The sequence below is a fragment of the Lithobates pipiens genome, unplaced genomic scaffold (genome assembly GCF_037356315.1).
Source record: "Lithobates pipiens isolate NorthernLeopardFrog02 unplaced genomic scaffold, aLitPip1_a1.2 Scaffold_79, whole genome shotgun sequence".
Classification (NCBI taxonomy): Eukaryota; Metazoa; Chordata; class Amphibia; order Anura; family Ranidae; genus Lithobates; species Lithobates pipiens.
The window spans coordinates 521,488-535,663 of record NW_027507902.1 but is presented as its reverse complement, the minus strand read 5'-3'; the positions used below and the strand labels follow the sequence as shown (position 1 = coordinate 535,663).

Genomic DNA, 14,176 nt, shown 5'->3' with positions numbered 1-14,176 from the left:
TGTCCTGAATCCCCCGGGGCGTTAGGCTCCTGACAGGGACAAGGACACTTAAAACTTGGTCTTCCTGGCCGAAACCAGTCAGACCCCGTTCTTCGGAAGGTCTGCCGAAACAGACCCACCCAAATACTAGGTAGGGCTCCCCCGAAGGGAGACCCCAAACCCTAAGGCAGAGGGTGAACTAAGCCAGAAGGCCATGTCCACCCCCACACCAGACTTTCAGGACAGGCCCTAGAACCTGTGACCCTACTCATCACAGCAAACGTGCAAAGTGACAAAACAAGACGTGACAAGACACACACTGAAAATAAATAAAAAGTGGGGAAGGGATACTGGAGAGGAGAGTGAAAAGGTGGTCGTTGTGTGAAACAACGACCAGGCCCTCCGGCCGGGAATAAAAAATTCCTCTGGTCCCAGCCAAAAGGCCCGGCCCAAGAGGCAGGTGCTAAAAAAGCGTGTCATGGTGCAGTGACCTTGGTGCCCAAAATCAAAGTGACCCTCACTCACAGTGATTCTTAGGCACCCCCGGACTGCCAGTCCAGGGGCACATACTCCATAGGCTTTCAAGACCGCCCCCAACCCCCGGTCCAGACCACAGCAGCCCCCACCCCGGACAGGAAGGCATGAAGATCAGGAAGCTTGGTGAGAGCCCTTTGCCATCAGGCTCCACCGTCGCTCCCATCACTCCTTCCTAATTATATTCGGATGTACTAACCGTTCCTCCCCCCCACCAAGGGAGTAGCCGGTTTTCCTTTCCGAAAAACTGCCCGGGGCTAGAACTACCCCAATCCAGACCAGAGGCCAGGTACCCGACCCTCTGGATCCGACCAGGCAGCACCCATCCTCACCAGGGGCATCCTACCAGATGGCTCAGACTCGACCATGCATCGGCCCCCAGTTTACTGTCGGGCGGCACGACGTGGCCCCTACCGAAACCATCCTTCGGGATGCAAATTACACCATCGGAAAGCGCCGCCCAAACCCTCTCAAATAGGGATGGACCAGCGCCTCCTTTGGCAATTGATAAGAACAGATACTACACTTGATCTTAGCCAAAAGGCCGAGAAGCCATTAGGCATCATATACACTGGCAGCTCCTAAACTCAACTCCATAAACTCCTATGTGTCCATGCACACATAGGCTTCTAGCAAAGTTTAATAGCTGCTGCGGTTAGGGGAACTTCAACCTCCTGCTCCGAAGCGCAGAAGAATCGCATTTAGAACAGGAAAGTTTTGACCGTCTGCTGCAGGAAATTGCAAAACTGCTGCAAAATCAGGGCACAACTTTGCCGCAGTAAGCGTAGGCAGGATGTACATAAAGTCTTATGCCTTGTAAACACGGTCAAACTTTCCGATGGAAAATATGCGATCGGATCTTGTTGGAAAATCCGATCGTGTGTGGGCTCCATCTGACTTTTTTCATCGGAAATTTCCAACACACAAAGTTTGAGAGCAGGATCAAAAATTTTCCGACAACAAAATCCGATCGTTTAAATTCCGATCGTGTGTGTGGACAATTCAGACGGATTTTGTCGTCGGAATGTCCGACCGTGTGTACAGGGCATTAGAGTAGTGGACCTACCAAACCACAACAAGGAGGATACAACCTGTGAGGGCTGAAGATGTAGCTGCACCCCAGGGGACAGGTAACAGTAGCTTCAGTAAAAACACCCCCCTTGGGTAAATTAAATTGGCCATACTCTTTATATATGGAGGCTGTTATCGCTGACCACTCCTGAAAATGGTGGCTGTTTTGGCTCTTGTTTGACACTTTGGTTTTATGTTGACATAATATGCATACTGGACGTCTGAAGGGGCTGTGTAGATCACTCTTCTGCATGTAGAAGGTGATTAGGTGTCCAGGGAGCTGCACATCAAGCCCCCGTGTGTAAGCTCCAGTGGGTGGAGTGAAATGCATTGGAGCGTAGTCTGGTGGGAGGGTCCAGGCTGAGACTGACATTCACTGTTGTGCAGCAGGTTTTGACTTGATGTGTGGCTCCCAGGACCCTAGTCACTCTCTACCATTGCCTGGAGCATAGACAAGCTCCCTTCCCAGCCAGCACTCCCAGTGGTGTGCACAGAACTTCATTCCCATACAGGGCCTAACACACATTAATTACCTTGGTCTTCATTTAGGACGCCCTAGTGCATAGTATAGTAGGTGAGACCCACACTGAAACGCACCACAACGCAGAGACCACACCATAGTAGTACACTGCTATAAAAAACAGAAGGTGCAGGTCCAGTGCCAGTTCCATCACCATGTGCGGACAACCTATTCTACACAGATGGGCTGCCTTAACACAAGCTACCATGCAATGGAACGTGCAGATGTGAAGGGACCTCAACGCCAAGCCAACAGAGCTTATCAAGATCAGCCATGGCTGTCCTTGGAAGAATCCACCCATACTGAACAATGTCCTACATGGACACCACATGACTACTGACCACTGGGCAGACTACCAGGAGGAAATACATCACAAAATAATTCTCCCACCTCTGGGCAGAGGGTGCAGGTGGTGGACAGGACAGTACGGTCCTTCATGAGTATCGCTTTCTCTTTGTCTTTATTAACTAATAAAACGTTTTTTTTTTTTATGTTGCCGGTTTCCACTCGTGATTTCAATGGAACTATAATGGATTCAGGTTCATTTTATTTTATTTTTAAACTGATATTTATATTTTTTTATTATTTATGGTGTGTGTGATTGTGGAAATTAGCTCATTATCAAGGACGCAGTCCACCCGCCAAACCTTCATTTCAGGGCTTTCTTGCCCACTTTTGTGGGAACAAAAACTTTCACCCCTTGGCTTTCACTTTGCAGCACTACTGCTCTCACCCTCAGGCTTAGGCCCATGTCTCCATCCTCCAGACTCACTTGTGCACCATCTCTAGCTGTGTTAGGTACCTGGGTGGTGAGCCTGACTTAGTGGAAGGAGACCTCTCTTACGGCTCTGGTTCAAGTCCCCCTGAAGTGGGAACAGTGGGACAAGAGCACAGCGGGGTAGGAGCATCTGGCCAGATGCAGCAGCGGATGCAGATGAGGTGGAGATCTTCCAGATGCAGGAACCTCATCAGCAGAGGGCAGCAGGTTATGGTTGGCAAGCTGACTGTGGCGGCTGGGTGGATGGTCCACGGACCTTGAGAGGCAGTAGCAGGTTCAGGAAGGTCTCTGAGCGGGGGACTAAACAGGACCGACAACAAGCAGGAACCAGCAGGGGAGAGGCAAGAAGAAACGTCAACAAGCGGAGGTTCAGCAATGGTGATCAGTCCGAGATAAGGTCAGGCAAGCCGGGGTCGGGGCAGGAGAGAGCAGCGGAGTCAGACAGGAGCCGGGTCGGGTAAGCAAGTAGACTTAGGCAGAAAAACGGGTTGCTTCAGGTACTAGCTGCAGACGAACAGCACAGAACATCTGCAGCTGTACCTTTAAAAAGGGCCACTGGCGCCAATCGCGCTAGCGTGCACACGAACGGCGTGCACACGCGCACGCCTGAGGTGCCCGGCGGCGCGCGTGCACACGCCGACCCGCGTCGCGAGTGCGCATGCGCGAGCGGCGATCTGCTCGCACGGAACGGACGGAGCCCTGACAAGCTGCTTGCTTGCAGCTGCACCAACTCCCGGGGAGAGTAAAAGCCGGAACTACTGTCAGCTTCCTCACATAAGTCTTGCACATATGGACTCAGGATTGCAGGCTTCATCCCAGGATATTGTATTCCAGAGGAAGCTGTAAATCCAGTTCTCCCTCTGAGACATATATGTTGGAACCCCTCACTCTCTGTGGGTCAGAACCCTAGGTGCTATCAGTCTCTTTCCTGACATGGCACTGTCCTGTTGTAGCTTATATATTGTGACAGCGTAAGGTCCCACCACTGTGGTTAAGTAGGGAAAAGGGACATGGGGTTCACCCATATGCCGATTTGTTGGGCTCTGGAAAATCAACCGATTTTTGGGGTTTTCTCTAAATTTTGGTATGCCTGCTTGGGTTCCGGAGTTTGTAGATTTCAAAGAGTTTTGGGAAGGAAGAAGCCTGTAGTCTAGTATTCAGGTCTTGCAGGAGACTGGCAGTTAATGAAAGACCATAGTGCAGAGCTCCGATCAGAAAACAAGTGTGGCCTCCTGTTAGGAGGCCACCATTCCAGAGACAGCACTCCATACTGGAGGAGAGATTCTTTGTCCATAGGACTGAGAGAGTTGAGGTGGCTAAGCAAGTCTGGGAGACTGGAAGAACCAGGAAGACTTAGTCCTGCAAGCTGAGAGAGCCAGGAGGACTATGAGAGTCCAAGATAATGAGAGAGCCAGGAAGGCTAGATGAGTCCAGGAGACTGAGAGAACCAGGAAGGCTAGGCAAGTCTAGGAGACTGAGAGAGCCAGGAGGGCTAGACAAGCACATGGAGACTGAGAGAGCCAGGGGGACTAGGTGAGTCCAGGAGACTGAGAGCGCTAGGAGAACTAGGCAAGTCCAGGGGACTGAGAGAGACAGGAAGACTAGGCAAGTCCAGGGGACTGAGAGAACTAAGAGGACCATGACTGAGAGAGCCAGGAATACTAGGTGAGTCCTGAGGACTGAGAGCCAGGAGGGCTAAGCGAGTCCTGAAGACCGAGAGAGCCAGGTGGACTAGGCGAGTCCAGGAGACAGAGAGAGCCAGGACTAGGCGAGTCCAGGATACTGAGAGAGCCAGGAAGACTAGGCAAGTCCAGGAGGCTGAGAGAGTCAGAATAACTAGGCGAGTCCAGGAATCTGAGAGAGCGAGGAGGACTAGGCGAGTCCAGGAGGCTGAGCGAGCGAGGAGGACTAGGCGAGTCCAGGAGGCTGAGAGAGCCAGGAGGGCTAGACAAGCACATGGAGACTGAGAGAGCCAGGAGGACTAGGTGAGTCCAGGAGACTGAGAGCGCTAGGAGAACTAGGCAAGTCCAGGGGACTGAGAGAGACAGGAAGACTAGGCAAGTCCAGGGGACTGAGAGAACTAAGAGGACCATGACTGAGAGAGCCAGGAATACTAGGTGAGTCCTGAGGACTGAGAGCCGGGAGGGCTAAGCGAGTCCTGAAGACCGAGAGAGCCAGGTGGACTAGGCGAGTCCAGGAGACAGAGAGAGCCAGGACTAGGCGAGTCCATGATACTGAGAGAGCCAGGAAGACTAGGCAAGTCCAGGAGGCTGAGAGAGTCAGAATAACTAGGCAAGTCCAGGATACTGAGAGAGCCAGGAAGACTAGGCAAGTCCAGGAGGCTGAGAGAGTCAGAATAACTAGGCGAGTCCAGGAGACTGAGAGAGCGAGGAGGACTAGGCGAGTCCAGGAGGCTGAGAGAGCCAGGAGGACTAGGCAAGTCCAGGCTACTGAGAGAGACAGAAAGGCCAGGCAAGTCCAGGAGACTGAGAGAGCCAGGAAGGCTAGGCGAGTCCAGGGGACAGAGAACCAGGAGGACTAGGCGAGCCCAGGAGACTGAGAGAGCAAGAAGGACTAGCCGAGTCCAGGAGGCTGAGAGAGCCAGGAGGACTAGGCGAGTCCAGGAGGCTGAGAGAGCCAGGAGGACTAGGCGAGTCCAGGAGGCTGAGAGAGCCAGGAGGACTAGGCGAGTCCAGGAGGCTGAGAGAGCCGGGAAGATTAGGCTAGTCCAGGAGGCTGAGAGAGCCAGAAAGGCTAGGCAAGTCCAGGAGACTGAGAGAGCCAGGAGGAGTAAGCGAGTCCATGGGACTGAGAGGAAGACTAGCCTGGAGGGCTAGGCAAGTTGAGGGGACTGAGGGAATCGGGAGGTCTTGGAAAAGTGAGAGAGCACAGGGAGTCAGAAGATACTTTATCAAGAGGTCAGGGAGTAGGCCCATGCAGTTGTGTGCTGCAACCAAAAAGGGTGAGAGAGCCAGGAGAGCTGTGAAAGCTGAATGCAGCACTGAGGTAACGCAGATAAGCCTGTCTGAGGGACCAACCAAAAGCCAAGGGCAATGCCTAAGAGGTGCTGCTGAAAAGAGAGCCAGGTGGTTCTGCAGTTTTCCATTACCTGTTTTCATTGGTGAAAATCCCGGCTATGGGCAACTGTTTCTGTGCTGAACTTTAAAGGAGATGTACAGGGAAAGCTGATTTGGCTGTACTTCTGGTGTGGATCACAGGAGTGCAGTTCGCTCTGCATTCCTGTGACCCGTTTTCAGCAGGCTAAAGCCCGTTGTCTGCTGATGTCACAGAGCAGGCCCAGACTGGGGAAAATTACAACGAAATGGTCAGGATCCGCTCACATGCCTGGACCAGCACCTAGTTCAGCCTCTCAGCAAGTCGGCCACTCCCACCCCCTCTACAGAAGAGCAGACAGCGGTGACTGACAGCCACCAGGTTTTTGCTCAGGGAGCTTTGAGAACCGAGCAATCAACAGTGTTTGATCGCTCAGTTCTCAGCCTTAGAGGCTTTGGGGGACAGATGCAGCATCCATCAAGGTAAGTATGGTTCTTGAGAAAAAAAAATCCTTAACTTCTCTTTTAAGTCTGTTTAATAAAAGTGGGCTGCAAAGCCCTGAACCACAGTTCAGACTGGCATGGGCTCACTAAAATGGCTTCTACCACTGAGTTGAATTCCCGAATATGGCAATATATGGTGGTATAATAAATGATGGTGGAGGAGGGATATATTACATCTACAACTGTAGGACCCAAACTACAGAACTATCTACACTTCAGTCTACTGTTCTGTCTATGGATCGGTCTGTGTATTATTTTGTTGATCCATTCAGGGACCAGTCTATGGAGAGCAATCTGTGGATCATTGTATGGATTGGTCTGTGCAGGAGTCTAGGGATCAGTCTATGGAGAAATCTACGAGAACACTCTATAGATCGATCTAGGGAGCACTCTGTTGGGCAGTCTACGGTTCTGTCTGTGGACCAGTCTACAGATCAGTCTACCTTCCAGTCTATGCATAAATCTAGGGATCCATTTAGGGACCAGTCTAGGGATTAGTCTATGTTTTATTAGTCTGTTGCTCAGTCTAGGAAACATTCCGGGACCAGTCTATGGAGCGTTTTTGGGTTCAGCCTATAGGGCAGACTGTGAATCAGTCTAGGGACCAGTCTATGGATACATTTAGGGGAGCAGTCTAAGGATTGGTCTGTGGATCATTGTATAGATTGGTCTGTGCAGGAGTCTAGGGATCAGTCTATAGAGCAATCTGGGGTTCAGCCAATAGGGAAAACAGTGGATCAAACTAGGGACCAGTCTATGGATCAATCTGGGGTTCAGCATATAGGGTAGACTGTGGATCAGTCTATGGAGCATCCTTCCCACCACTGCTAACCATATAATAGGCTTACAGAACCCACGTTGTGATGCGCAGGGTTGTGTCACGGCAGAGCTACATGTCCTCCATGTGTATAGCCATATGGTGATTGAGCACCTGCAACCCATTCCTGCCCAGCAGAGGTTGGACCCCTTAGACATACTGAACCCTCCCTTGGGCACCAGTACAGGGGCACCCCCAGCCTAACCAGCACCACACTGTAGTCCATCCAATACCTTATGCAGGCCTTACAGCAATGGACACCATTAGCAGCACCACCCAGTACAAGCTTCCTTTCCAGAAGAGGTCCCCACCTTGAGGTTCGGATGAGGAGGAGTCCAGGCACAATAAACCCCACCTAACCCTATACCGAAACACAACTGATTTCTATACTGTATCCTTCCAATCATCCCCATGGTGGTCACACACTCCTCCAAGCAAAGAGCTTAATTGAAGGAACGTCCCGTACCTTCTCCGGGCCTTACCTCAGAAGAGGTCCTCATCTGGATGGTTAAGAGAAGGAGGAGTCCAGACACAATGAACCCCCTAACCCTATACTGGAACACATCCATACATCCCTCCAGTCACCCCCATGGTGGTCACACACTCCTCCAAGCAAAGAGCTGAGTGGAGGAACGTCCCGTACCTTCTCCGGGCCTTACCTCAGAAGAGGTCCTCATCTGGATGGTTAAGAGAAGGAGGAGTCCAGACACAATGAACCCCCTAACCCTATACTGGAACACATCCATACATCCCTCCAGTCACCCCCATGGTGGTCACACACTCCTCCAAGCAAAGAGCTGAGTGGAGGAACGTCCCGTACCTTCTCCGGGCCTTACCTCAGAAGAGGTCCTCACCTGGATGGTTAGGAGAAGGAGGAGTCCAGACACAATGAACCCCCTAACCCTATACTGGAACACATCCATACATCCCTCCAGTCACCCCCATGGTGGTCACACACTCCTCCAAGCTCTTTGCTTGGAGGAACGTCTTGTACCTTCTCCAGGCCTTACCTCAGAAGAGGTCCTCACCTGGATGGTTAGGAGAAGGAGGAGTCCAGACACAATGAACCCCCTAACCCTATACTGGAACACATCCATACATCCCTCCAGTCACCCCCATGGTGGTCACACACTCCTCCAAGCAAAGAGCTGAGTGGAGGAACGTCCCGTACCTTCTCCGGGCCTTACCTCAGAAGAGGTCCTCACCTGGATGGGTAGGAGAAGGAGGAGTCCAGACACAATGAACCCCCTAACCCTATACTGGAACACATCCATACATCCCTCCAGTCACCCCCATGGTGGTCACACACTCCTCCAGGCAAAGAGCTGAGTGGAGGAACGTCTTGTACCTTCTCCAGGCCTTACCTCAGAAGAGGTCCTCACCTGGATGGTTAGGAGAGGGAGGAGTCCAGACACAATGAACCCCCTAACCCTATACTGGAACACATCCATACATCCCTCCAGTCACCCCCATGGTGGTCACACACTCCTCCAAGCAAAGAGCTTAATTGAAGGAACGTCCCGTACCTTCTCCGGGCCTTACCTCAGAAGAGGTCCTCACCTGGATGGTTAGGAGAGGGAGGAGTCCAGACACAATGAACCCCCTAACCCTATACTGGAACACATCCATACATCCCTCCAGTCACCCCCATGGTGGTCACACACTCCTCCAAGCAAAGAGCTGAGTGGAGGAACGTCCCGTACCTTCTCCGGGCCTTACCTCAGAAGAGGTCCTCACCTGGATGGTTAGGAGAGGGAGGAGTCCAGACACAATGAACCCCCTAACCCTATACTGGAACACATCCATACATCCCTCCAGTCACCCCCATGGTGGTCACACACTCCTCCAAGCAAAGAGCTGAGTGGAGGAACGTCCCGTACCTTCTCCGGGCCTTACCTCAGAAGAGGTCCTCACCTGGATGGTTAGGAGAAGGAGGAGTCCAGACACAATGAACCCCCTAACCCTATACTGGAACACATCCATACATCCCTCCAGTCACCCCCATGGTGGTCACACACTCCTCCAAGCAAAGAGCTGAGTGGAGGAACGTCCCGTACCTTCTCCGGGCCTTACCTCAGAAGAGGTCCTCATCTGGATGGTTAAGAGAAGGAGGAGTCCAGACACAATGAACCCCCTAACCCTATACTGGAACACATCCATACATCCCTCCAGTCACCCCCATGGTGGTCACACACTCCTCCAAGCAAAGAGCTGAGTGGAGGAACGTCCCGTACCTTCTCCGGGCCTTACCTCAGAAGAGGTCCTCACCTGGATGGTTAGGAGAAGGAGGAGTCCAGACACAATGAACCCCCTAACCCTATACTGGAACACATCCATACATCCCTCCAGTCACCCCCATGGTGGTCACACACTCCTCCAAGCTCTTTGCTTGGAGGAACGTCTTGTACCTTCTCCAGGCCTTACCTCAGAAGAGGTCCTCACCTGGATGGTTAGGAGAAGGAGGAGTCCAGACACAATGAACCCCCTAACCCTATACTGGAACACATCCATACATCCCTCCAGTCACCCCCATGGTGGTCACACACTCCTCCAAGCAAAGAGCTGAGTGGAGGAACGTCCCGTACCTTCTCCGGGCCTTACCTCAGAAGAGGTCCTCACCTGGATGGGTAGGAGAAGGAGGAGTCCAGACACAATGAACCCCCTAACCCTATACTGGAACACATCCATACATCCCTCCAGTCACCCCCATGGTGGTCACACACTCCTCCAGGCAAAGAGCTGAGTGGAGGAACGTCTTGTACCTTCTCCAGGCCTTACCTCAGAAGAGGTCCTCACCTGGATGGTTAGGAGAGGGAGGAGTCCAGACACAATGAACCCCCTAACCCTATACTGGAACACATCCATACATCCCTCCAGTCACCCCCATGGTGGTCACACACTCCTCCAAGCAAAGAGCTTAATTGAAGGAACGTCCCGTACCTTCTCCGGGCCTTACCTCAGAAGAGGTCCTCACCTGGATGGTTAGGAGAGGGAGGAGTCCAGACACAATGAACCCCCTAACCCTATACTGGAACACATCCATACATCCCTCCAGTCACCCCCATGGTGGTCACACACTCCTCCAAGCAAAGAGCTGAGTGGAGGAACGTCCCGTACCTTCTCCGGGCCTTACCTCAGAAGAGGTCCTCACCTGGATGGTTAGGAGAGGGAGGAGTCCAGACACAATGAACCCCCTAACCCTATACTGGAACACATCCATACATCCCTCCAGTCACCCCCATGGTGGTCACACACTCCTCCAAGCAAAGAGCTGAGTGGAGGAACGTCCCGTACCTTCTCCGGGCCTTACCTCAGAAGAGGTCCTCACCTGGATGGTTAGGAGAAGGAGGAGTCCAGACACAATGAACCCCCTAACCCTATACTGGAACACATCCATACATCCCTCCAGTCACCCCCATGGTGGTCACACACTCCTCCAAGCAAAGAGCTGAGTGGAGGAACGTCCCGTACCTTCTCCGGGCCTTACCTCAGAAGAGGTCCTCACCTGGATGGTTAGGAGAAGGAGGAGTCCAGACACAATGAACCCCCTAACCCTATACTGGAACACATCCATACATCCCTCCAGTCACCCCCATGGTGGTCACACACTCCTCCAAGCAAAGAGCTGAGTGGAGGAACGTCCCGTACCTTCTCCGGGCCTTACCTCAGAAGAGGTCCTCACCTGGATGGTTAGGAGAAGGAGGAGTCCAGACACAATGAACCCCCTAACCCTATACTGGAACACATCCATACATCCCTCCAGTCACCCCCATGGTGGTCACACACTCCTCCAAGCAAAGAGCTGAGTGGAGGAACGTCCCGTACCTTCTCCGGGCCTTACCTCAGAAGAGGTCCTCATCTGGATGGTTAGGAGAGGGAGGAGTCCAGACACAATGAACCCCCTAACCCTATACTGGAACACATCCATACATCCCTCCAGTCACCCCCATGGTGGTCACACACTCCTCCAAGCTCTTTGCTTGGAGGAACGTCCTGTACCTTCTCCGGGTCTTACCTCAGAAGAGGTCCTCACCTGGATGGTTAGGAGAAGGAAGAGTCCAGACACAATGAACCCCCTAACCCTATACTGGAACACATCCATACATCCCTCCAGTCACCCCCATGGTGGTCACACACTCCTCCAAGCAAAGAGCTGAGTGGAGGAACGTCCCGTACCTTCTCCGGGCCTTACCTCAGAAGAGGTCCTCATCTGGATGTTAGGAGAAGGAAGAGTCCAGACACAATGAACCCCCTAACCCTATACTGGAACACATCCATACATCCCTCCAGTCACCCCCATGGTGGTCACACACTCCTCCAAGCAAAGAGCTTGGAGGAACGTCCTGTACCTTCTCCGGGCCTTACCTCAGAAGAGGTCCTCACCTGGATGGTTAGGAGAGGGAGGAGTCCAGACACAATGAACCCCCTAACCCTATACTGGAACACATCCATACATCCCTCCAGTCACCCCCATGGTGGTCACACACTCCTCCAAGCAAAGAGCTGAGTGGAGGAACGTCCTGTACCTTCTCCGGGCCTTACCTCAGAAGAGGTCCTCACCTGGAGGTTAGGAGAAGGAGGAGTCCAGACACAATACATTCCTTCTAACCCTATACTGGAACACAGCTGATTTCTGTACATCTTTCCAGTCACCCCCATGGTGGCCCCTACACCCTAAACCAAAGGGAAGTCAGTAGTCCCATATATCCTCCTCCCTCTTCCCATCTCAGGACAGGAATACAGCACCCCCCCCCCCCCATCTCCACAACATGAAGGGGGGAGGGGGGTGTGACTGGGAACAACGGAACTGATCAGCTTCCAGGATTCCTGGCAGGACCAATAAGGATTATTTTCTGGTATTGAAGAGATGGAATAAAATATGATCAACGTTCTATGGAATGAAAGATGATTGGTGGTGCAGGGGGGGGGGGGGGTGTCCTCAGAAACATTTGTTCACATAGTGACAGGGTCTCTTTATAGGGGCCCCTATACCCCCCGCCATCCTCAGGGGCCACTTCCCAGACAGGTTCTCTTTATATACGATGTATCATATACATTCCTCCTGTACAGGTGAAGGGGCCACACACACCCCTCAGGGGCCCCTTCTCTCACAGATGCTGGGACGGGCTCTCTTTATACACTCCTGTAAAGGGGGAGGTGGGAGACACTGAAGGGCCCCTATATCCCCTCTCAGGGGCCCTTCTCTCTTTATACACTGTGTGTTATATACACCCCCCTATTGGGGGAGAGGGTGATGTATAACACAGAGGGGCCCCTATATCCCTCTCAGGGGCCCCTTCTCTCTTTATACACCACTGTATGTTATATACACCCCTCTATAGGGGGAGGTGGGTGACGTATTACATTGAGGGGCCCCTATATCACCCTCAGGGGCCCTTCTCTCTTTATACACTGTATGTTATATACACCCCTCTATAGGGGGAGGTGGGTGACGTATTACACTGAGGGGCCCCTATATCCCCCTCAGGGGCCCTTCTCTCTTTATACACTGTATGTTATATACACCCCTCTATAGGGGGAGGTGGTGACGTATTACACTGAGGGGCCCCTATATCCCCCTCAGGGGCCCTTCTCTCTTTATACAGTGTATGTTATATACACCCCTCTATAGGGGGAGGTGGGTGACGTATTACACTGAGGGGCCCCTATATCACCCTCAGGGGCCCTTCTCTCTTTATACACTGTATGTTATATACACCCCTCTATAGGGGGAGGTGGTGACGTATTACACTGAGGGGCCCCTATATCCCCCTCAGGGGCCCTTCTCTCTTTATACAGTGTATGTTATATACACCCCTCTATAGGGGGAGGTGGGTGACGTATTACACTGAGGGGCCCCTATATCACCCTCAGGGGCCCTTCTCTCTTTATACACTGTATGTTATATACACCCCTCTATAGGGGGAGGTGGGTGACGTATTACATTGAGGGGCCCCTATATCACCCTCAGGGGCCCTTCTCTCTTTATACACTGTGTGTTATATACACCCCTCTATAGGGGGAGGTGAGTGACGTATTACACTGAGGGGTCCCTATATCCCCCTCAGGGGCCCTTCTCTCTTTATACACTGTATGTTATATACACCCCTCTATAGGGGGAGGTGGTGACGTATTACACTGAGGGGCCCCTATATCCCCCTCAGGGGCCCTTCTCTCTTTATACAGTGTATGTTATATACACCCCTCTATAGGGGGAGGTGGGTGACGTATTACACTGAGGGGCCCCTATATCACCCTCAGGGGCCCTTCTCTCTTTATACACTGTATGTTATATACACCCCTCTATAGGGGGAGGTGGGTGACGTATTACACTGAGGGGCCCCTATATCCCCCTCAGGGGCCCTTCTCTCTTTATACATTGTGTGTTATATACACCCCTCTATAGGGGGAGGTGGGTGACGTATTACATTGAGGGGCCCCTATATCACCCTCAGGGGCCCTTCTCTCTTTATACATTGTGTGTTATATACACCCCTCTATAGGGGGAGGTGGGTGACGTATTACACTGAGGGGCCCCTATATCACCCTCAGGGGCCCTTCTCTCTTTATACACTGTATGTTATATACACCCCTCTATAGGGGGAGGTGGGTGACGTATTACATTGAGGGGCCCCTATATCACCCTCAGGGGCCCTTCTCTCTTTATACACTGTATGTTATATACACCCCTCTATAGGGGGAGGTGGGTGACGTATTACATTGAGGGGCCCCTATATCACCCTCAGGGGCCCTTCTCTCTTTATACATTGTGTGTTATATACACCCCTCTATAGGGGGAGGTGGGTGACGTATTACATTGAGGGGCCTCTATATCCCTCTCAGGGGCCCTTCTCTCTTTATACACTGTATGTTATATACACCCCTCTATAGGGGGAGGTGGGTGACGTATTACATTGAGG

The 14,176-nt window shown here is 52.2% G+C and overlaps 1 pseudogene; it reads right to left on the bottom strand.

Annotated features, from left to right (window-relative positions):
- Positions 1-963: 963 nt before the first annotated feature.
- On the bottom strand, positions 964-1,069 carry LOC143960023 (U2 spliceosomal RNA; annotated as a pseudogene).
- Between the last annotated feature and the right edge of the window lie 13,107 nt (positions 1,070-14,176).